Here is a 25,008-nt window from a genome sequence, read left to right on the forward strand (position 1 = left end):
AACATTCTCATTAATGACTATGGCACAACAAGGTTTTTACCAGTGGCATTTGGAGATCAAAAAGTTGAGATGTGTCATCAAAGGAGGATCAAAACATCATGAAAGAGAGTCTCTAAGGTCTGTGAAATAACATGAAATGGGGCAAAATGACTCTGTATTTATAATTTATGAGCTGCTTCATTTATAAAATAAAATAAAACTATACCTGTTGATCAGAAGATGAATAAGAGCTCTTAGAAGGATGAAGAACCACATGTGATCCTCTATCCAATGTTCAGGGAAAATAATGGCATGAAAACTTCCCTATCTGTGGTGTTGATAAGGTGTCATTTGGAATGTTGTTGTCAGTTCTAGGCTTCATAGTACACATACTGGAACACAACTGGAGGGCTGCTGGGATGGTCAGGAAAAAGCTCAATTTATCTTGTCTATTTCACAAGAGCTTGTCTAGCCAAGTGAATCAGAGGTTGAGAGGAGGTATAATTTATCTTTATGAATACATGATAGGGAGGAATGACCATTAGGGAAAAAGAAAAATTTAATTACTCTTCCAAGAAAGAAAATGTCACATAAAAATGATCCTAAAAAAAAAAAAAAATCAGGGTTAGAAATTAGAACCATGAGAGAAGTGAAGTTATGGAATAGTTTTCAATTTTATATACTTTGGAGTGGGGTGGGGAATGACATTTCAAAATGGAGTTGGGTACTAATCTATGAAAGGGATGTTGTGAAGTGCTTGATCTCCATCCATTGAACAGAAAAACAAGAAAAAAAAAAGTTGATTTGCTTAAGTCAATATTATATAACTTTAAAAAATAAGCATTCATTTCAGTAGGACTCTTATTTAAGGACACATGCAGTCTTTCCCTGTTGCTTCTATAAATCAGTTTCTGCTTGAAATATTAAAATTTTGGCAGTCTTTACAAAGAACTCCAACTTTCTGTTTCTGTAACTATACATTTATGTCCATAATCCTGTTTGTTTCTGGAAGTTCCATTTCTGTTATTTGAGTGCTTGTAAACTCAGTTGTTATGCATAAGGATGTAAACATCAAGAGAGAGTGGAGTTATTTCATGTTGCTCTAGGAGAAGCTGATAATAATAGGATAAAACTAAGCAAAGCAAAGAGGTGGATACCAGAAAGCTGAGAAACCCCTATCATATAAAACTCCACTGGAAAAATATAAAATGCAGAGAAGAAAGATACAGCCCTTTGGAAATGAAAAATTACAGCACCTGATTTTTCAGTTTAATCTTGATTTATTTTTTCTTACTACTCTTCTCTTTTTTTTTTTTTTACCAGTGCATTGTTATGTTATTACAGTGTACATTTCCACATGGTGGCCGCTCATAACACTGTGAGCACTAAGATGACTAAACACAACTGACTCATAACAAAATGTGACAGGAAGAGAGGCATTACACTGAAAGATCATCAGTTAAGCTACAAGCAGCTTTACTGATGTGACCACCCTGTTGCTCCTGATACATATTTTAATCATTAGTCGAGATAAAAATGAAACAGCTATTTTCCCTTAAAATCTTAGAGTAAATCAGTCCTATAAGAAGTCATCAGTTGTCTTGCACCTAAACCTTCAATAGTTGTCTTTCCAAATCATTGCTACTGCATGTCAGTGCTACTGTATATCATTGTACTTTGTTCCTGTCTGCACACTGTCCTGTCCTTCCATTCTGTTTTATTTCCTTTTCTGGACTAATTCAGAATGAATGGATGAAACTAAGCTTAGTGGAATTTTGTTTTGTATTGATGTGGTTTTTTCTGGCAGCTATTTTCATCTTATTTGAAATGGCTTGGCTTTGTTCTTATTTGGATTTTCTCTCTTGGCATGAATATTATGCTATTATACTGGCTAGTTGATTTCCAAATCAAATAGTTTATGAAGTAATTGAAGTAAAGTGCTCTTATAATGCTGAAATACTTTGTACTGCACAATGACATTTTGAATGAACATAATTGCCATCTCTGGATACTCCTTTGTTTCGGGAATAATTGTGGGTTGGGGATTTTTTTCTCTATAATTTTTATAAAGCAAAGTAAAATCATTGAAATGCTGGGCATTTTAAACTAAGTATTAGCTACCAAAAAGAAACTTGTATGGCAGCAATGTCAGCTTCCTGGTTTTATTCTGGTTTGGAGCATCATGATTTCACCAGTATTCCTTTTAACACTATTTCTGAAGATCCTAGAAACAGTCAGGGGTCTTTCCACTAAAGCATGTTACTAATATCTCAGTACTGCCTTTTCTTCTTAACAATTTAAGCGCCAAGCTGAGAACAGCCAGCACTAGCAGTTCACTTCCATCTTAGAGCTCATCAAACTCCCAGCAGGAGAAACTTCAGAGCAGACAAGAAAGAGCCTGAATGAAACCATGCAGATAGAGCACTTGGAGGAGAGGCACAGGAAATGCTCAGAGCCGTGGCTTTTGCTCTCTGGAGTTTTTTGGGGTTTTTTTTTTTTGTGTTATCTGAATGAAGTCTCATGTAAATACATGCAGTTTCTGGGAAGCTGGGTCTGTCTTCTCACAGCTGAGTGTCCTGATCACAAGGTCAGGTTTTACTTGATCAGCACTTCACCCGATCACAGCTTTTGCTTGCACAGAAGCACAGGTGGACTGGAGAAGAGAGTGCTGTGTACCTGCTGGTTGCCTGGAAGTGTGGGGTAGTCTGTAGATAACACAGAGGTGTTACAGGAGAGCTAATTTCATTGCTATGCAAACTGAATACATCTGAGGCCTAGACCTCCCTAACTCAGGAATCTGGTCTTCAGCCACAGGCTTGACCTTAGCTGTTTTGGACCTTTCTGAGCAACGGGAGTGCAACTCATGCTTGTCTGGGTGCACCTTGGCAGGAAGAGAATTTTGTCCTTTCAGGACACACTCGGAGTTGACCTATTGATAAAATTCAGAGACTTCTTGTGTAATTGAAATGTTCAAAATACATATATATTTTTTTATCTTTGTTCCATAATTTATTAACTAATGCATCACAGCATTTTTTTGCCTCAAGCATGCTCTGAAGATGGGGAAACTATTAGTCACTTTAATACTAAATAAAAATGGTGCAAAATGAATCCAGACTGGCCAGCTTCTAACAAACTGAGATCTGTATTTGTAATGGTATATGTCTGGATTTGACACAAAATGAAATTGTCCTTATTAAAAAAAAAGAAAAAGAAACCAAATGAATTATTGTACAATTGTGCATCTTTTAAAAAGCCATTTTTTTGCTAGAAATGGTGTACTTTGAAACAGAAAGCTATTTTACAGTATTATATAACTGTCTTAAAGAGCACTAGGGAATTAGTGCCAGTAGAGGATAACAATAAAAGTTAATTATGACACAATTACTTTGTATATTTGCATTTTACCTCTCTGGTTTTTTGTTTGTTTGTTTGTTTTTTTTTTTTTTTTTAAGTGCTGGTTTTATTAAAAACATAGTTAATTTTAACGCCCAGTGCTGCAGGTGGTTCTGAGTTTCTTGACATTTATGCTTTTATCAGATTTTTTTTTCCTTCATGTTGTTTATATTTTTCTGTGGGAATAGCAAAAAAAAAAAAAATCTGGCAGTAAATTAAAAGGAAATGTACCCTGAAAGCTTCACCAAGTGTGGTATTGGTTTAGATGTCTCAAATAACATAATCTTTTGGCTGGAAATATGGCATAGAATCAGAGGCACTCTTCTCTCCTAGGGGAGAGCTCATGTGATTTTTCTGTAACCTGTTGACTGCTGCTTTGGTTGCTGTGCTCTGGGTTTGTGTCCTCTGGGACTGACACAGGGTGGCCACAAGTCTCTTGACTTGTCCCTTGCTTCCAGCTCTCAGTATTTACTGTGTATCAGCAGAGCAGGAGAGGATGTAAAATCATGACAGTAGCTATCATTTTAGTAGTAAACAAAGGTAATAGAAACAATTAGGCATCACAAAAGAGTAATTATCAACTTGAACAAATTTTTTACCATGGTGCTTTACAATCAATAAATCAGGAAAAGAGCAAAGAGATATTAAAGTAGAGGTGCAGTCATTCTCTAGCAATTCTCTTGATGTAAGCAATCACATATGACATAATGAATAAAGAAATAAGACAAAGATTAAGAAAACTAGGATGTTCAATTTATGTTAAAATTAGCATCAACAAGCATGAAGGTAAATGGCATAAACTAAAAAGCTCCAAACTTCCAATGTCCTGTCCCTCAACCAACGCATTTTATGCCGATATTTGTATAAATGGATGAACCCCCTCTTCTCTGATTAGCTTCATTAAAACACATGAGCACATTAACAAATATGCCTGCTGTCATGGAAGCATCACAAACCTTGATCAAGAATTGAATAACTAAACATAATGAGCCATAAATCTTTTCCTTAATAAAAGTAAAAGATACGGAATTATTACAGTGTAGAAAAAATACAAATATTTTAATAAGTGAAATAAAACTTGCTATTGCTAGGAAAACTTTTTTTTTAACAGTACAAATTATTGATGAGCTTTGAGATTATATCTTTTTTTTTTATTAGTTTTTGTTAACATACCTCAAGGTTTATCATTAACTAACTAACTAGCTCAGAACATATGGTCTGAATATTTGCTGACATGGTTCTATTAATTTCAAGTATTTTTGTTAACAGCCACACACAAATTCTGCTGTGAATGAATTATGATAAACTTCTGTTATTTTTCCTGGAGGACTCAGCTTGTTTACAGCCTGATAATGTACAGTTATGCCAAACAACTTTTGTTTACAGAGCCTATTTAAACCTCTGTAAAGCAGAGCATCAGTAGGAGAATAGTGCAAATTTAGGAAAGGAGAGTAAAGGTAATGTGTATTTACAAGACCTAACTGCAGCAAGTATTTAGTCTTTAACAGTACAGCTTTAGAGTGCTGGTTTAAAAGTCTTCACATTTACATGCTTGTCAGAGGTACAAGTCTCTGTGTAATATATTATCTTGCATTTATTTGTTGCCCCTTCAAAGCCCTTTAGAAGCAATACAGAGCTCCCTTGAGTTTCTTGGACTTGCCTGTTGAAAGGACTTGCTTAGAAAACTTAAGACAAACACTTTAGAAAGAAAAAGATGTCTATCAAGAACTGAAGTCTTTTTATATACTGTAAACAATGGTAATATTAGTATTTATATAATTTCTAGAGGAAGAGAAGGTTTTAATCCCAAATTTTATGGTTGCATCAAGATATTGAAGCTTATCAAAGTCACTTTAGTGACCTGCACTGTTATAACTCCATCAACTCTCAAATACAGAATAATTGTCAAAAGTGAGACAATGATTAAAAAAAGGATCAGTCTTTTCCTACACAGTAATAGATGTGGCATGAGGTGTATGTCTGTAGAGATCCCATAACCAAGTTATGGGTTAATTACAGACAAGCAAACTAGCAAGTATATGAAAACCTGATTGAAAACAAATATCAATCAGAAAGAATACTTTTTTCACATTGTTTGAAAACTGTGATAAGTTGCTTGTTTAAGCAGGGATTTCAGAGCATGCTAGTGGACAGCCTCCAGTCAGATGGAGTGTAGCCTTTGTAGTGGGACTTTCACATACAAGCCTAGTTCTTAGAAATGGTTGACTCAGAAACACACACTGCGTAGCTCTTGAGAGTTTCAGTGTTGCCACTACAGTTTAGAAAGAGTTGGAGGGTAAATGGCTCAGAAATAAGATATGTTTTCCTGCACATATAGTTTCCATTGTTCTTGGATACAAAACAGATGGGCTCTCAAAAACGAGATGATTTTACAACTAATTCTTGATTTCACCTCTACAAATACTATTATGTTTTAGTTAATTACCTTTGTTACTATTATAGATGTGTGACTAGATGGTAAAGAATTAGAAACCTCTAATTAATGAAATTTATGTGAGGAGATGAAGGAATCTGATACGAAGGTCTGTAGTCTGAAACTTTTTTCTGATTATACTAAACAAATAAATATCTCATATATTCTTCATATTAATGGTGCATTACATTAGGTTTTGATTAGCCTTAATGAGATTTACTTCATGTCTGCAACAGTGTTCAAATTACATCAAAATTACAGAAATGGAATAAAATGAAAATACTGTCCTTCAATTTGGTTGAACTAGCCTAATTTATGTTATTATGCAGCCCATTGAGCTCTTTGAAGAACATCCAAGCTGTTTCCACACTTATTTTTATAGGGATATGGTTTAAATAAAAGAACTATCAGAACTGTTCTTGTATTCAGCCACATACATTGTCATTACTGGCAGAATATCATCCCATTTCTTTAAAATTGGAAATGTTTATGAGATATCGCAGGTTTCAGCCACTCTTCTCTGTGAATTTTAATTAACATGCTATGTTTAGTGAGCTGCTCTGAAGTATTTGCCTCATTTTTATTATGAGTATTCCCAGTGCCTGCTTTAGGATTCAAAACCATCATACAAGGATTTTCCTAGGAGTTTTATGAGTTTTCTTCATTGATCCTCACTTTTTACTGTTTTGATTATCTGTTATTGCACTGTTACATGAAGTTCGAGCTGATCGTTGTCTGTTTTACAGGATATAGTCATATAGAAATAAACATAGCCCAAACTCGTCTTAAGAATCAGAATAAAAAAGCAATAAAAAGCCCAAAAACTTCCCCCCAAAACCCAGAGACAAACAGTAGGCAAACATTAATGCTAGAGTCCTGTGGCAGCCTAACCGCAAAATCAGCCAGGGGCTCTACTCTCCTGATGTGCAGATTGGATCCAGCACCCTGGCATATGTTTCCAGAAAGGCCCCACAGGCACTGGCAAGGGGTAGGGTCTGAGCTAGCTGATCATGGTCCTGGTACCCCAATTGCTTTTTCAGTCACCTTGTCTCTTCATTTCCCATTATTACATTTCCCCCAGATCCGGGCCAGGGTTAGCTGCACATGAAAGCAATCTCAGTTCCATCGCTCTTCTGTCAGATCAGAGGGTTTGCTTGCTCTACGTTGCCTGACAGGTGCACACCCAAGTTTGATGGTGAAAGGAGTGAAAGAACTTAGAATTTGGTCCTGGAGATATCAGGTTTGGTAGACATAGAGTTTGAGAAAGTCTGGTGGGTTATATAGATAAGTCTGGGAGGACCATTTAAATTCTCTTCTCACCTCATGCATTACACAGTGCTGTTTATAATGTGTGCACCCTTGATATTTAATTGGGAGATAAGGTTCTCTAAGATAAATTACTTGAAAGTATATTTCCCATTCAATTTAATTTCTATTTAGTTTAATTTTTATCAAAACATAGCTACATTTCCAGTAAAAGTAGTTCTTTTTTTATACTTCTCATACAGTTATATTGGATTTTAACTGAAAAGCAGAACTAAAACTACGTTTCACATAGGAAAATCAATTTTCAGCAACAATCACATTCTCCTAAGAATTCTGCCTTAAATTAAACCATATTTTTAGCCTTGAAAGCTTTTGTAGAAAAAATGTTTTCATCAGCTTTGCCTGCAGACAGCAATTTTGGAAGAACAGACTGTGGTTTACACTGAAAGGAACATCTGCACCCATATGGAGCGTGGCAACCTGCGAGTCCATGCAAGCACTGGTGTAGCCAGCACAGTGGGGAAGATGACAGATGTGTCAAGTTGTTAACAGGCATATATTGATCCAAATTGCCTGTTAAGGGGAAACAACTACTATTTCAGTCCACAGCCAGCAAGAGACTGAACTGAAGCTGTGGCCTTTTAGTTAATTAGAGACCAATTACTTTGTCTTCAGATGCAGAAGGGTGGATTTCAGACACAATATATTCTTTCGATATTACAAAAACACCATCCTCTTGCTATATTTATATACAGCATTCAGTTAAGATTCACTTCTTTCACTAGAATTGCAAGATGCTCCTTTCTTCAAATTCACTGTCTCATAGATTTTAATACTGTCATGAAGTGTCTGAACTTCATTGCTGGGAACCAGGGAAGTACACTGAGGTGTTACAACATATTTACTCATAGAAGATAGGGAACTATTACCAATGTGGAATTATTGGATATTGTTGCCAAAAGCAAATCCTAGTCCATTAAACACAATTAAATTTAACCAGAAATTATTTATTCTCATGGATATTTTCCAAATCTAAAAGATCATTTGCTCTATACCACTGTCTATACCTTAGATCATTCGCTCTATATCCTAAGATGTGACTACTGCATTTTAAAAGAAAATTTAAATAATTATATGTAATTTTGTTGTCTAAAGAATCTTGTTTTATGGTAGGTAGAATGAAGCACACATTGCCCAAAATGTGATCAATAATTAAAGCAGGTAGCATTATTTAGACTTGGTTTAATTCCATTTAATATAAATATAAAATAACATACTAAATTGTAAGGATGGTCAAGTAGTGACACAGGTTGTCCAGAGACATCATGGAGTCACCAACCTTGGAGATACTAAAAACTTGACTCTACATGGAACCTGAACAACCTCCTCTAGTTTGGCCCTGCTTTGGGCAGACTGTTGGACTAAATTATCTCCAGAGGTCCCTTCCATCTCAGTAATTTGGTGATTGTGTGAAGTTTTAGAATTGTAGGCCACTTCCTCTTTCTTTTAACTTAATTCACTGATACAATTCTTCATTATGAAAGCTCTATAAAGTTTGATACCCAGCAGAATAAAAGACAGGCACTTCTAAGCTCAGTAATTTCATGCACTGTCTCCTCCTCATGACTGTCTCAGCATGTTTAGTCAGTTCCATTTAATTTTGAATAGCTTGATTTATTATCCTGTGCTAAAACATAGCATCTCTCTGTTCCCTTGCTCATACTTGTCTGGCTAGATAGTAATCCCAAAGTGGTTCTTCTCATAAAAACCTGGGAAAAGAGGTGTTTCTTAATGCCGTTTATAGATATTGTATTATTAGCCTTTCAGCCCGCCATTCTGGTAAATTCTGAAATCAATACATTTCAGGTTTGTTTGTGTTGTTGTTTTGGGGGTTTTGTTTACTTGTTTGTGGGGGTTGTGTGTGGTTTTGTTTGTTTGTTTTGTAAATAGAAAGTTCTCTGTTTTTAAACAGGTGATATTGCTCTTCTTCCATTGCAGCTACTGCTGCTAGGCAGAGGTCAACAAATGAATGTGTGAAACTAGCATAACATAACATTTTTATGTTCCTATGTAGAATATAAGTAGCTGGGTCTACATGTTTCCTGCTGATGACAGCATATATTCTCTTTTGAAATTTTAATTATTAGAAAAGGGGGGAAGTGGCAGATGTCATAGGCAGAATACTGTTCATTAGATTAATGTGGGAAGCAGCAGTACATATGTCCACGTTACTAGACATCTGTGTACTTGTGAACACTAAAGCTTGGGGACACTGAGGTAGAATTTAGCCAAATTGTGCTTAATTTTAATTAAATTTTTTGCCATTTCATCTTCTGTCAGAAACTGGTTCTGAAAGTTTTGGTCAGCCTCTCATATTTAAAAAACTGGAAAAAAATTTTAAAAACTTGAAATAATTCTGATGTATCTGTTATTCTGGTAATCATTCATTTAAAATCTGGTGGTCATGTGACCTCTGTGTCAAACACATTACTTCTTTGTTTTTGTGAAAACCAGTCCAGATCTGAAACATTAATAAGTCTTTGAAGATTGTCATCAATCAGACATGTTCAGTAAAGGCTTCTGTGGCCTGTTCTGTGCTGGCACAATTTTTTGTTTGGAAGACTTTCATGTGTTCATCAACTGCACAGGAACTGTTTGGCAAAGTGATTCTGTGGTTTTCAACTCAGGCAGGTAAAGCAGGATTTTCCTGAAATGTTAGTGTTTTGTGGAGGCCATAAAGCACTCTACAAGTTTAGGCAGCCAATCATTCCTGAATTCTCAACAATTTTCCTGTTCCTCCCTCTGCTAAAGCGGCAGTTTGCTTTAGTCAGAAGGCTTGGATAGGGGATGAGAAGACTGGGACCAGAATATAAGACAATGGGAAGAAAACAATCTGTGAGGGGCATTATGATGGAGAGGCTTGGAAATCAGCAGAAGAGATTAGTAGAATTTGGACTGGTTTTGAGTGGGAAAGAGAGAGCTGTAAGTCAGACACTGGTGGGAGCCATGGAGATCACAGAAGCCTAGAGGAAGGGGAAGCAGAGTCTGGCTGGACAAACAGAATATTCCTTTACAGAATTTCTTATTCCCTAGTCCCCTATACATTGCATACATGCATGTCTCAAGTAAATTGTGGTTACAAAGAATGACTGTCTCTTCCTTTGCATTACACATGTACATTTATATTGTCTTCTTTTCAGAATTGCAACACCCTTTTTTTCCTCATGTATGCTTAATAGATGGCAATTCTAGGTTCAAGATATATTCTTTTTGTTTACAGGGAGAAATCACTAAAAATTAAGCAAAAAAGAGACTAATACTAAGTCCCTTTTACCATCTAGAGCTTTCTCTAGGTATCTATGTATTTTTGCCTTTTAGGAAAACTGGCAACGTTTCTGTAAGATGAGATTTGTGTCTTTGCTGTGATTTTTCTGGATACTTACTTTTCCAATGCATCTTTGAAATGTCATTACTTTGCAGAGGCAACCACTGCCCTTTTAAATGGTTTTATTAAAATAAACTCGAGGTGCCCTGAAGCTTTCTCAAATCCCAGCAATAACAAATTGAGCTCCTTTAGTAAATGATTGAGTTGGTAGACCTACCAATCAAAGTAACAGATTTGTTTTTGTGTTTTTTCCTTCTGATTTTAAGCAACACGAGTAAATATTTGTATTTTTCTTTTTCTCATTTGTTTTCTTTATTTCAGAGGAGTAAATTTTAAATAAACTCGATAACAACATCAAAGAGATTGCCTTGGTATAACCTTTATGTAAAGCACCCTTTTGGTTTCTAGTAAGTTACAGTACTAGCAATGAGAATCAGTGTATGATTTGATTGAAAAAGGGACCACCAACCACAGCTTTATTCATGGTTCTGGATTATTAATATGTAGAATTTCTTGTAATTATTTGTATTATTTCCCTTTCTATTCTATAGACAATAACTATTCTAAAAAAATTTGTCGGGAAGCCATCTTTATCTAAAGTCAAGGAATTTTCAAAGCTGGCTTTTAAAAGGTTACTAAGACATTCTAGAGTCTCAGAGGATTTGTTATTCCTTCCCCCCCCCCACACACTTTTTTTTGGATCTTGATACAAATATGGAAGAAGAAAGGGAATTCATTTGGATTCCTACCATGTGAAATGCAATGTAATTGAAGACAAAACCTAGTACTTTTTATAACTGTTGACATAATTAGAAGCACAGAATGAATTTTTCCAGAAAAGCTGTATTCAATTTCCTTTTCTGTAATAAAAAAAAAAAAAATTGGTTTTCAAAGGGTTGACGGTGCCCAGTTATGAACAGCATATTTCAAAAATATTATTCTTAAAATAAAACTAATAACCATATTTATTCTGATATTTTTTCAGGTAAATTTTGGTTTAGTAAGATATTTAATTCTGTAGTTTTTAACAGATACATAATTTCATTTTGCTGCTCGAGCATTTAACTAGCATCTTTACTGGGAAATGTACCAATATGAACACATATGTGTAGTTACTGATCTGAATACACAGTTTAGTGTTTTCCCTGACTCAAATGGTAACTGTGGAAAGCAAATAAAATTTGGCATGAAATTTCAATAGTCTCACCTAAAATATCATTGGAAGAAATATCATAGCACTAAGCAGCATATATTTTATTTATTCATGCAAGTGAAACTCTCATAAGTCATTAAGAAAAATTTATTTTTCTTGCAGAATGATTGCTAAGTGCTTTGTATATTTGAGTACCTATTAATTTTGGATAGATATTATGAAAAAGTATGCCAGAAAAAGGAGTAAATAATATAAGTCTTTGTACGTTCTCTTTTTTACCTTTTCTATTTGCACCACTGAATTTAGATTCAAGGTCTGAGCAGAAGTAATGGCTAATTATGGTAGTAGTGTGAAGATTATTTCAAAGCTAGTCATTCAACTGCTAAAACCATCACCTCTCATCTCTGTTGCAACAGTTTTTTGATGTTTATTAAAGACTTTGAAATTATTTTTTTAAATATTACAAATTACTTCATATATTGCACATAGAAAAGCTGTTGTGTGGCTGCAGAGATTTAAATTTCTCTTTTTAGTTCATGCTTATATTTACTGAAAAATAAGGTGTTAATGCCAGTATTTTGAAAGGAAAAATATTGTCTTAGCTGAAGACTGCCTCTTCTTATGCATGAGACAAATCTGACTCCATCTGGTAAATGGCAAGGCTGTCATGGAGTAAAGACAATTCAAAAGAAAGTGAAAGATGCAGCTATGCTTCCTCTCCCTGCAATTCTAATTGCAGGTCCGTGTGTCATTGTATTTCTTAAGCATCTGCCTCACGAATGACATAATGAGAATGTTGTTTTGACCTTATCCACCAATATATCCTAAACATATTGTTGGCTTTAAAAAAAAAAAAAAAAGCCAAACAAAAAACAAACCCAACATCTATGTCATTGGAAGGTTAGAAACATTTTAAAATCAGCTGCATCTTTTAATTCTTTGTGCGGTGTGTAGATCCCAGTGGGAGGAGCTGATGAAAAATGTAGAGAAAATTGGCAAGGAATTTACAAGCCTAATGTGATGAAGGATATATGTGCATGCCATATAACGTGTGATGACTTGGGCGCGGCAGGCTCCCCATTATACTGTTGTTCCTCTTCCCTTCTACCATCTCTGTTTTAATGATCAATGGAGACTTGAAAGTGAACTTTTGAATTAATGAAACAGGCTCTCTGAAGACCAAAGTGCCTTCCCTTGCACAAAGTGCACATCTTGAAAGACAAGAATATCTATGCAAAGATATAAAAATATTGCTGAAAACAGTCACTCCTTGGTTTGGTATTCTGCATAGGAATAGTAAGAAAGAATGACTTCTTCCCCACATATTTTTAATATAGACCTTTGTTCCTTTATTGAATATGTACCCAGATGTGTATTCCAAATGACCTTACTGGAAGAAGGTCTACAGGCATTTGAGACCTTACATGGTAACAGGGATTTTGATGACAGCCTACTGTTGCAGTTGCTGGAGCAGATGTGTCTGTAGGCACCTTTTTCCACTCTGTAAAGTAACTCAGAATAATGTTTCAATACCCCATCTCATGGTGGAGAAAGAGAGTTTGTCTCCTGGTTATTGATTGGCTTGTCTAATAACTCTCTCCATTTATATTTTTTTGTGGAAATGTGTTAGAGATAAGGTCATTTTTTACATATTCTTGGGTGAAATAACCAAATTTACTATCTCAGAAGGTACTGGGCTTGGATGCTTAATTACCTTGTAAAACCTTGAGCTGTTTTTATAAATAATAATAACTTTAGCGCTCTTACAGACAGTAACTGACTTATTTCTAATGCGTGCTGCAGCTTTGATCCTGGCTTGTGCTGTCATTTTGTTTAGCAGTAAATGGGTAACTTTGGGAAAAAAATTGCAAAATGAATTATCATAACCTCAGCCATTTGGTGGGCCACTGGGGCTTGAACAGACTTCTGACTTCTCTTTTTCAAAGCTGGCTATTTAAAGCCAAATCGTGTAACTGCACATGATCAGGTTGATATTTAGGTGTGAAATTTAGGAGTGCAGTTTGCTTGTGCTCAGTTCTTCAGGTGTCCTACTTTAGGCTCTACTCAAGAATCTTGGCTTTGACTATCCTGACCCTTGAGGATGTGGTACTTCTTTCTTTGTATATTTACTAAATTAAAAAAAAAAATACTTGATATACTAATGCTTGTAAATATAATGTCATCTAAATGCTTGATCTCATCTTTGAATATAACCTTAACAAAATGAACAAACCCACCAAAATCTCTAAATAACATCAGTAAGGAGGAAATCTTAAACTGCGAGTGAGTTAATACAGATGATTAGGGTAATTTTATGTCTCCAGAAATAATTTATGGCTTTTAATAAAAAAGGACCTAATTAAATATGGCCTTCAAAATGTATTTATTAGTTTGTATTTTTCAGCTATTTTTGTTTACTGACATCTTCTAATTGGGAAGATGGTTGTATGTTGATTTCACTGGGATGTATTTATACTTGTGTTTCTTCTTCTCCAATGTGTGAATTTGTGGTGTCTCTGCAATACAACTGTGAATATTTCTGCTGTACCAAGTGATGTAAGAAGGGAGGTAACAAATTGGGAGGATGCAGCAGAGTGGAGCTCTGGGTATCAGCACCCCAGTGGCTGGCATGGCTTTAGGGACCTTGAAGCAGCCAGCCAGTTTCTCATGTGGCAAGTTTAGCCACTCAGCACATCAAATGTGCCCCTGCCCAGTATGGCAGTCCACAACCCAGGCTTGGGCCCTGATGTCAACATAACACTTTAATGTTAGATTTAGAAAAAGGAAATTATGTATTTTATTGTCTCTCTTTCTCCCCCCACCCCCCTTCCCATACTGGAAGTGCAAGAGTCATGTCAATATTTGTGCATGAGACAATGAACTGTACATGCACCATTTTGGCCCTATTTTTTTCTTAAGCTGTTCTGAACTATTTAGGAATTGTTGCTTATTTTTTCTGTCCTTCTTTGTTGCTACAGCAATGAGAGAAAACTTTGAGATATGTATTTCATGACAAAATATATTATTACATATAGGCCTGAAGCCTACAGTCCCACTAATAAAAGTTGTTATCACAACTTTTCTATCACAAGCAGATTTTAAAGGGATTTATAAAGTGTCTCTATATTATTTTTGAATCTGTGTAGGTTATTTAATTGTTCTTTGTTCAACAATAAAGTATTGCTAGTAAATACTATTTCTGTCTGGTGGCAGATGAGAAGAGGTCTCAAAGAAGATAGTGATTAATTGACTTTGGCAATATATGTTATTTACAAATAAATCCTACTTCCTTTTCTTTATACTTTAGCAGAATTACCATGGCTTCCTAGCTTTCTGGTGGAACATAGGACAAGCATATCACTAGATGGGTAGGAGTTAACTTAAGAGAATCCAAACAGAGATACACAGGAAGACATTTCACAGTAATTTGTACTTCATCTATATATTTATTCTAGTGAGAAGAAGCTTACAAATTAGTAGACTTTTATAGGTAGTCTTAAGTTTAGTGTGGTAGAAAAGAGTGTAGACATCATAAATGAGGATCAGACATCACCTAATTCTTAGATTCTTTGGAAAAGAAATATCAGCTAAGTATTTAAGTTTATTCTTCCATCAGAATGATACATCCAGCATACATTTTAAAGTATTGTCCCACATTTTACAGATTTTGCAGTGACAAAATTTAAAATTGACCTGTTTATGTGGGGTTTTTTAATTTTTATGCAGAGAAGGAAGGGTTTGTAGTTATTATCTGAAAGGAAAAGTTACAAGTAATTTATGAAAGGGCTCAAGAGGAATAATTTGAAGACCTAATATTTCCTACCCTCTTGCGATTCAAATCAACATAGTATCCTTGTGTCCCTAAAGGTGTTACTGTGCTCATATCAGAGCTGTGAAAAAACTTTTTGTGTTTCTGCCCACAAGGCATTACGAGTCACTGCCCTTTTGCTTACGATTCAGCTTCTCACCTACCTGTGAATTAGGGTAGCTGAGGTGTAGGTGCACATTTACTTCTGTCAGTTCTTCTAGAGATGTGATAACCTCTGGCAAAGGAATGAGTAAGACAACAGTGAGATAATGGTGGTTGTGTATTTGAGAATATGTAAAAGTAAATTACTAAAAGATCTGCTAGGAGCTCCAGAACTGTAGAAACTGTCAGAGACATGAGGTAGGATGAATTGGTGCTTGACTCTTTCACTTCTCCTGACCCAGTTTATGGTACCGACTTTTTCTTACTACTGAATTTGATGTGATTAAATTCCTGCCAGACAAATGAATAAACGTGTTTATAAATGACACCTTATAGGCAGAACAAATCAGGATGAAAATCTTCAAGGAGAAGAAGTAAGAAAATGAAACCAGACTCAAATTCTCCAAATTCTATGGAAAAAAAAAAAAAAAAAGGAATTTCCTTTAGAAATGTTTTTACCTTCCTAAGAAGAAGATTGGTATCTAATGTACCTAGAGCATATTAGGAATTTTCCCTGTTTCTTTCTTAATATCACTCTTCCTCTCTTCCTCCATTCCTTCCTCCCTTGCTCACTTTTTATATCTATGCTGTAATAATTTGATCTAAAATGCATATTGCAGTTTAAGGCCAGTCATTTTCCTACTATTCACAAAGTAGTAAGCTATTCCATGACATCAACTATTTTTAATGATTCTTCTGCTTGATTATTTGGTTGGTTATTTAGGAGTAATATTGGAAATATTAGACTACTTTGAGAATATAAATCATATACCACCAGACAGATGGGAGTTTGCCTTGCCCAAAAATATAAGATATATGACTCATTTTTATCTTTGGTTTTCCACTGTAAAGAATGGGTGTCAGCTTCCTGTGTAATTTTGATTTGTTTATCCAGCAGTTTTGTTTGTCCATGCAGTTTTCTCTTTGCCAGTTGTGGTCTATGTTTGGTTTCCATAAAAGGTATGTTTTCTTTGAGGCTGGTTTTTTTTTTTTTTTTTTTTACTATTGCCAAAACCACAAGTGATGCACCATTACTTGGACTTTTGTTCCTAATTTAAACTTGGCATAGGGTCTTCCTCTGGTGTAAAACATGAAATAAAAGCCTTTCTGGCATAAAATCTAGGAGGTAACCCCTCCATTTGAGATTGAGTGTGGGTTCTGTTGTATTGAGTGGGCTTTTCTACTTTCCTTGCATTGGGAAGTGGGTTATAAGGAATGAGGCAAGAATATTTACCTGATGGTTGAATATTTACTGGGGTCAATCTGTCTTATGGAGTAAAGGGTAAAGCTGTAATAAGACATATAGAAGTTAAAACCCAGGGAGAAGTAGTTTATTTTGACCAGGGTGCTCCATCAGAAAGCTGTACCAACCCTTTCTTACTTTTTTTCCTAGTCTGAATGACTTCGGTGTTTTGAGCAAACTGGAAATATGTGAAAGTGGAAAAAAAATTATTCCAGTTGCTAAAACATAAACACATGTGGGTTTGTCCAGTAGCAATGGTAATAAGAAGTTCTGATGTAAAATACTTGGTAGACTAAGATGACAGCAGTTGAAAAGATTTCTTGTAGTTTCTCTGCTTTTTTATCCTCCCTCTCCTCCACCCCTCTTTTCCTTCCCTCTCCCCTTCATACCCTTCCTCTATTTCCATTTCTTTCTTCTGTACTTGCTCTCTTTACTTCTTTTCTTTATTTTCTTCCTTATAAGACCAGACTTGAAATGCCAAATTGGTGTGTAGCATGGCAAATACAGAAGAGTGGACCACAGGGGAGCAATAGGCATGAAAGCACAAAAGTTTCCATTATTTGACCTTGCATTATAAATGCAATTTATTTATCCACCCTGGAAAGAAAGAGAATTGCAATATAATATTTTATAATATGCAGTATTAGCCAAGGATATCAAAAACTATCTGTGATGAGCATATACAAAAATTCTGTGGATAAAATGGTGAGCTTGCTTACTTCCTGCAGGCTATGGTGACCTCTTGTCTTGTCATGGTTGCTCTGTCTATCTGCCCACTCCAAAAATGTGTCACTGCAATCTCAGACAGCACCTGCTAAAGTTTTTCTGAGAACAGATTGTGAAAGCCTTTGGCTTTTCTCAGCCCTTTGCCTCTATTGAAATTGCTATGAGTTCAGTCTATGTTTCTGCCCTTTATTTGTACTGGGGAAAGTAGCATCAACTTAGAGGTCAACACAAGGCTATTGATTTACCTTGTCTTAGCCAGACAGAAGTAAGTTGCTGTGTTTGAGCTCTTTAGTGCCATCTGTATCTCAGCAGGGATGAGAGAATTAGGATGTGGAGAAGGGAGAAGACTTGAATTGTACAAGCTATGCTGCTTTGTCACAGAGTCTCTTTCCTTGCCTAGTTCTGAAGTGAAAAATGTTGTTATTTATGCCTTGAAACAGTGGGGAAAAGAAAAGGGCATATACCTTTCTATTTGTTAGAGCAACTCAGTTCAAACAGTAATATAAATAGTGTCAGCTTGGAACTTAAGAAGGATGGTTCTATATTTTATAAATAAAGGTGGAAAAACAAATGAAACAAATTGAACAACTAACCTAACTCCTCCTAAGAAGCAGTTTAAGTACTCTGCTATTGGGCCTAGACATGTAAACATGAATCTCCAGGTATCTGTATCCTTGCTGTTGTGATAGTTTTTGATGGTGCAAGTCATTCCAACTCCATTCCTACTGGCACTGATGCTTTTCTGAAATTTTCAAAGCAAAACCCACAGGAGATCCTAGTAGTAGTTGTACCAGATTTGATATCGTCACATGAATATAACAGCAGGGTGGGATCTGTTGGAAAAGCAAAACTTTATTTTGTAGTATACTAATTTCTTCCTATCTTTATCAAAATTTTCAATGAGCTATACTCTGCATTGAAAATAAAGGAAAGAAGTCTCCCGCTTATGTAAGAGCACAGCTAAATAGTGCTTTTGTCATGCAGGGTGTGACTTGTCAGTGTTTGAATCTGAGTGATGAAGAATACAGGTATGCAGTTCAAAATCCCCATTTCTCTGCACTGCAACTGAGAGGAGCGTGACTAAAAAGCCTGGAGAAGGCAGCCCTCTGTTAGCTATAATTCTGGCCAAAGTCTCATAACTGGTATAAGTTTTGGGGTTTTCAACTGTAAAAGTGGTAGTTTATTGCCTTCAGTACAAAATACTGAAATAGCTAATTTTTGTAATGGTATCTAGTAGTAAAAGAGAACCAGTATACTGGCATATAATTGAAATAATTTCTAATAATCTAGTAATTTAGATTTTTTTTTCCCAACAGAAAGGCCCACAGTTTCTATGGCACTTAGATTTCTTCAGGATTTCCATGTACGGTTCATTGGAAAAATCACATACAATCCACAGATATGTAGCATAGCTTATTAGATAATTTCTTTTTTTGATAGGTTTCTATGTATCATCTAGTAATAGAGAATCCATGCTATCACTAGGCATTTCTATCACCATTTACAAGAGTAAGAAAATTGAATTTTGTTTATCAAGGATCAATTAGAAAAATAAAGATACTAGACTTTATGCAAAAGTCAGAGGATGCTGAAGTCAAGTGAGCTCCCCAAAGTATTACAAGTCAGCTTTGTTGCTCTTAAGTTCCTTGACTTTTTTTTCCTCTTAATCCCATCTGAGATATTCTCCAGCCATATAAAATGAACTTTTGTTTTTGTGCTGTTCTCGGGGCTTAGTTGAGAAAGAGGAGTGCAGCTGTGATGGCCTTGGCCATAGACTCCTTTTAACTGAGATACATTCCTTTCTCCTTGCCTGCATCACTGGGCTCTTGTCCAAAACCAACTACATTGTGTTTATATTGTGTCCTCCTATGCTTTAGCCTTCCTTAGGATTCTGCCCTGCTCAGCCCTCACACTATGTCACATTCATTACAGCAACTTCTTTATTCCCCTTTCCTCAGATTAAGTTGTGAGAACTGTGTCACATCACTTTGTGCTGAGCACTTGTAAGATTTTTTTGGTTAGAAAAGTTATGGACAAACTGTTACAGGGATACCACATGAAAAGTCTTCATTAGCAGAAATTCTTAATACTTTTTGTAATTTTACTTTCACCTTGATTTTCTAAGGATGTTCAAATTCTGTCAGAATTTCTAAAAGATCTAGAGCGTCAAGTGCCAGACTGTCATCCAAGACTTGTCTTGGATTGCTTTGTGCCTTTTTCCACTCTTCTGCTTTTGATATTGCAACCACTTGGTCCAGTGTTCTTAAGACTGAACCATTTGCTTCTTACTCTCAGCAGAAGTACATGGCTGCTAATGAAAAAGTCTTCAACTGGCTGAACAAAATAGTGAATACAAATTGAGAGGTAATTTCATTTTCATGTGCCTTTGAAAACATTCTTAGCCACTTTACCCTTACAATGAAAGAATTATGTAAAACTTTCTAATCAATTTGTGTTGATGTGTCTTGCTGCAGAAAATGCAGTTAGTCTTATTTTAATTTAAAAAATTACTCTTTCCTATGTGGTTCACTTTTGGATGAATATTGCAATTGAGTTTTTCAGTACTGTGACAACTGCATGTTTTCTTTATACAGAGCTGGAGAAGACAAAACTGCCAAAGGTTATTGAGAGAAATGCATGTAATTTGCACAGCCCTGCAAGTTAATGTTCAAGTGATTGAATTAAGAGTTTGAGCCTTTCCTTCCCTTTCTGATCCCCTTCCTTCTTTTCCATTCCCTTTCCTTTTGATCAAATAAAAATTACATTAAAAATCTGTCTCCCTAAAGTACTAAGTCAGATTTTACCATGAAAGCCAATGATATTATGAAAATATATGAGAATCTCCCTGAGGCCCTATGTTACAGTTTTGTATCTAGTGTTCATCAGTGATTTATTTGTCTGTTATGCAGTACTTCATCTCTAGATGCTGCAAATATCTTTTCCACAGCTGACATGTCTCTTGGCTCATAAAATTTTCTCTAAATGAAAAATACTGCAGATCTAGCTGCAGTAAATAGCAGGGAAATAATTTCATGGTGGAGATTATCCATAAACAAGTTATCCACCACATCTTCCATCAAGTATCACAAATGTAGCAGTGCATTATCCTATCTACATATGCTGTGTGTTTTGTCAGAAGCATATAAACACAGCCAAATGCAACTTAATGAACTATCTTTTTATTTTTAGTTAGGAAAGAAAAATTTTTCTTCCAGTCCCTTTTTAATGATAAATGACAAAACACATGAGATTTCTTAATTAATTTTTTTTATTTTTATGTAAGGGAGGAAGAGCATCTAATGTTGAAATTTTAGTGACACATCATGGCAAGTGTATTTACTATAAGTTTATATATAATCTGTTTCTCTACATAAATATCTCCTTTTGGTGTTTTTAAAGAAAGTTTTGAGGTATTTTTTAAATCCAGACACATGTATTGGGCTATAATCTCTAAAGTGTACTCCTGGAGTTTTTTGAAACTGTGTACACCTGGAGTTTTTTGAAACTGAAGGGGAGATTTTTAAAAGTGCAATTAGCAGGTAGCTGCATATAATTGTGTAAAAGCCCCTTCTGGAACTCTGCCTAGAGTGTACTCTGCCTAGATGATCAACTTGCTTTGAGTGGTGGTGTGTCTCTGCAAACCCAACTGCATGGCTGAGATAAAGCGATTAGTCCAAACCCAATGTGTGCATGGAAATTTGAATGGGGGGTTCACAAGAATTTTGAGAATGAGAATTAGACAAAGCAGTATATTATTTAGCAAAAAGCCTGACCTGGTAGACATTAATGTTCCTGATCCTTTGCTATGTCCTTTACTGTGACTTCCATGTCACTGTGTTAGTATCACTAACAAACTGAATGGAGTCTTATATTCTTCTGGCAGTGTTTCTGCTTCTCCTGCAGAAGACTGAATCCTGCTTCCCATTCCAGCTGTACATGATGCACTCATCTATGACTTTAGCACTATTAAACTAACAACCTTTTGGGAATTTGCAAGATGGAAATTAAGGAGAAAAAAATGAAGAGTATAAAGTTGAATTTAGATTTTTGAAAACAGATTTTTGAGTCCCTGAAAATTTATCCTGGCCACCAACTTACACAAACAGGTATAAAATACCTGTTGGGGAGCACCTGGCCATAAGGACCTTAACCTTATTAAATACAAATTTCTTTTATGTATTGTGCTTAGATATTTTCTTTATAATTGGATGGAAGACACCAAGCTGGGTCCTCCCACTGGACCACAACTTCTGGACCTCCTGACGGCCATAGCATGTGTTCACAAGGTGAAACCTCAGTTGAAGAATCAGGAAGGTTCAGACTCTGGGCATGAAAGAGCAGGAATTTCCTGTATTCTAGACTTAAGCTTCAGCCATGGGATTATAGTTTACCTGTAGAGGTCAGTGTGTAATCAATGTTATTTGATTTAAACTTAAGTAATATTCATAAGTTTACCTAATTTCTTTGTATACATAAACAGTGCTCAGGGCCCTCTGCATCCATATATACCCAAATACACACGTTTTTATTATTTTTATGTGTATAGAGTAGCACAATTGTCCAGGAAATTCCCAGCTGAGAAATTAATTCAGGCTGCAGATCACTTTTCTGATCTTTCGTCTTCTCATTAATTTTAAACCTGAAAAAAAATGCATTCTTTCACAGCTGAAGGGTGAAGTAATTACAGGCTTTCTTTGCTTTGGACACTTTTATTTCTCTGGGGGTTCCTTTCCTAGATGTGGAGCATAAGGACCACCTAAATAAACCGGGTGTTAGAAACTGATTCAGACAATCGTTTTTATAGTGAACTGAGTAGAGGAGCTTTCTAGACTCCTGAACTCTGCTAAAACTATAAGGATTCTCCTGTGTAAAATTAGGATATGAGGCATGTAACAGTTCAAAACATATTTTTCATGAAGTTGGGCCCAAGCATTGCAGGGTAAATTCATGTATGTTAGGAAAATTGTTGTTTAAATTTGATGTGATTATGTAGATGAAGGAAACATTTCTTTTTCATTTTGCCTACTCTCTTTATTGACCGTCATTATTAAATTTTAAGCTGAATTTTTTCATTAACAGGGAGTTGCTGAAGTTCTGCTCTACATTTGAATCAGTTTTTAGTTAACAATTATGAAAAACAGATTGGAAAATCTCTGGCCCATTCTAGAAAGTGCTCCATCATTCATATCTTATGATTAGCTGCTGTCTTATGAAAAAAACAGTATATTGCACTTTACACTTGAATGGCTGTAATTCATTTAGTAAGGAATTTTGGACTATCATCTTCATTTTGGACTATGCTGTACTTACCTACATACAAAGGCTTATCCTGTTGCTTTTGAGAACAGTGGGACCATCACTTGGCCTTGAAAAAGTAATTTAGGTCCTTTTGAGTCTTTCATGGATGTTATTTCCATGGTTACCCATAAAAGAAAGAACTTTGATATAAAATACTCCTTCACTGAGCTGTTGTCTTAGGTTGAAATAAATAGTTTGAAAATACTAAAAAACAGACAAAACAATTTTTACTTGTTTTACAGTTTGAATGTGAGTTTTAGAGGAGAGAACTTCCTTGCCAAAAGCAGACTGCTGGGAACAGAAGAACAGAGCTATGAGAGTGAGTGGGTGTGCAGGACAGGAACTGGGTTTTGGGGTACATTTCTTAATTTCCAGTCTGTTCCTCTGAAATAAGACTCTGCTCCTTCAATTCTGTCCTGGTTTTCCCACTACAGGGTTCATCCTGAAACATTTTACATCAAACTGATGGGTGGTGCTACTTTACAGGAGGGTTGATGTAGTAGCACCAGCTACAGCACACTTAGAAGTATTTCCATTTCCTGGTTATTAAAATCTATATAGGATTTCTACACTTGCCAGGCAGAATTGGCAAAATGTCCTAGTGTTGTGTCCATTGGTTCAGTTTCTTTAGTAGAAGCAACACTGAACCCCAGTGTAGAGCTGGGGTGGCCCAGTGTTGATGCAGCCAGACTTGGCTGCATGCTTGTAACATCTGTTGATAAAAATATTTCAGAACTCCAAGAAGTAGAAGAGTGTGTGTGTATATAAAAGCAACTCAAAACATTACACTGCTGCTCCAAAAATAGTGGTGCTATCGGCCATTTTGTTTTCCTGAAGTGTTTTGCTTCTTAGGCAGGACATATTAAGTCAGGACATATTAAGGCAGTGTTGTATTAAGTAGTACACTGTTTAAAATTGGCTCTTAAAATAGTTTGATTTAAATATAGTTACAGGTTATAGATTCTTCTCTCCCTTTTGAGCAGTGCTTGTCTTAAAATGTTTTTAGAGGAACTGTAAGAACTATAAAGGGATGCTGATTTTCTTAACTCTTACTTTCTGCTTAAAACTCTAATGAGTTCACAGTGCTTCTCCTTATTAAAAAAGTAATTGTGTAGTGCATTCAGCAAACTTTACTCCTAGAAGTAGGACATCAAATATTATTCTATTATTAGAAACTTCTTTATTATTTAAGAAGCAGGAGTAGCACATTCTTAATGCAAATTATGCATGGGAATTAAAAAATTCCTGGGTGACAGGAGGTACAAAGCCAATTAAGGCCCCAAATTGTTGAGGTAGTTTGAATATCTCATCTTAAATGAAGTACAGAAAACAATTATGATCTTGTGGTGAAGTTCATGAAATAAGCTGCAGGGCTTTATAATTTCTGCTTCTGCTGTAAGATGATGTGTTTGATTTTGGAGAAAAAGTTTTCTCTGTGCCCAAGTTCCATACCATTAAAGAAGGAATAGCACTGCAGAGACAAGCAGTGATTGATAAATCAGCTGGGTTTTAAAAACAGTTCCTGTACTGATTGCAATTAAAACAAATTTAGAAGCCCTATCAAAAAATGATATCTCATTATCTCTCTTTTTATAATCAGTCTTGACATAAGGCTGCTGTATGTTGGCTTCGTTTCTTGGTTTTTTTTTTTTCAATCACATGCAGAATGCTTGATTGCCAAGAACAATCAATTTATAGAGATGAGAATGGCTTCCAGAACTGTGAATATTAAATGATGTGTTAACATTTTCTGTAAAAACATATTGGTGGTTATGTTTGAATAGGTGAATTCTGACTGTTTCGATCACTCCTTCAAATAGTTATATAGTAACATAAAACTCCTCTTCCTTAGTTCTTTTCGCTTGCTGAAGATCAAATCCAATTCTCATTAATGGGATCGTTAAGTGCAACTGTTTTCAACAACTGCAGTTGAAACTCAGTGAGGGCACTAAGTTAAAGAAAAAAAAGTTAAATTGCAAATATGAAATCACCGATTGTACTTAATTGTTTGGTAAAGATCAACTAAATATGTGGAACTTTCAGCAATCCCTAGTGGCAAGATCTTCAAAATTGTCAAGGCCTTCTGTTTTCCCCTTTTCGTGGAATTGAGACATCTTAATGTTGCTGAGAATTTGGATTTAATTGATGTATCTAAACC

The 25,008-nt window shown here is 35.5% G+C and overlaps 1 protein-coding gene across 12 annotated transcripts in view; it reads left to right on the forward strand.

Moving 5' to 3' along the window:
- NAV3 (neuron navigator 3) overlaps positions 1-25,008 on the forward strand; it is a 521,462-nt gene that overhangs the window by 208,249 nt on the left and 288,205 nt on the right. The gene's annotated exons all lie outside the window — the stretch shown is intronic.

The sequence above is a fragment of the Taeniopygia guttata genome, chromosome 1A (assembly GCF_048771995.1).
Source record: "Taeniopygia guttata chromosome 1A, bTaeGut7.mat, whole genome shotgun sequence".
NCBI classification, from domain to species: Eukaryota; Metazoa; Chordata; class Aves; order Passeriformes; family Estrildidae; genus Taeniopygia; species Taeniopygia guttata.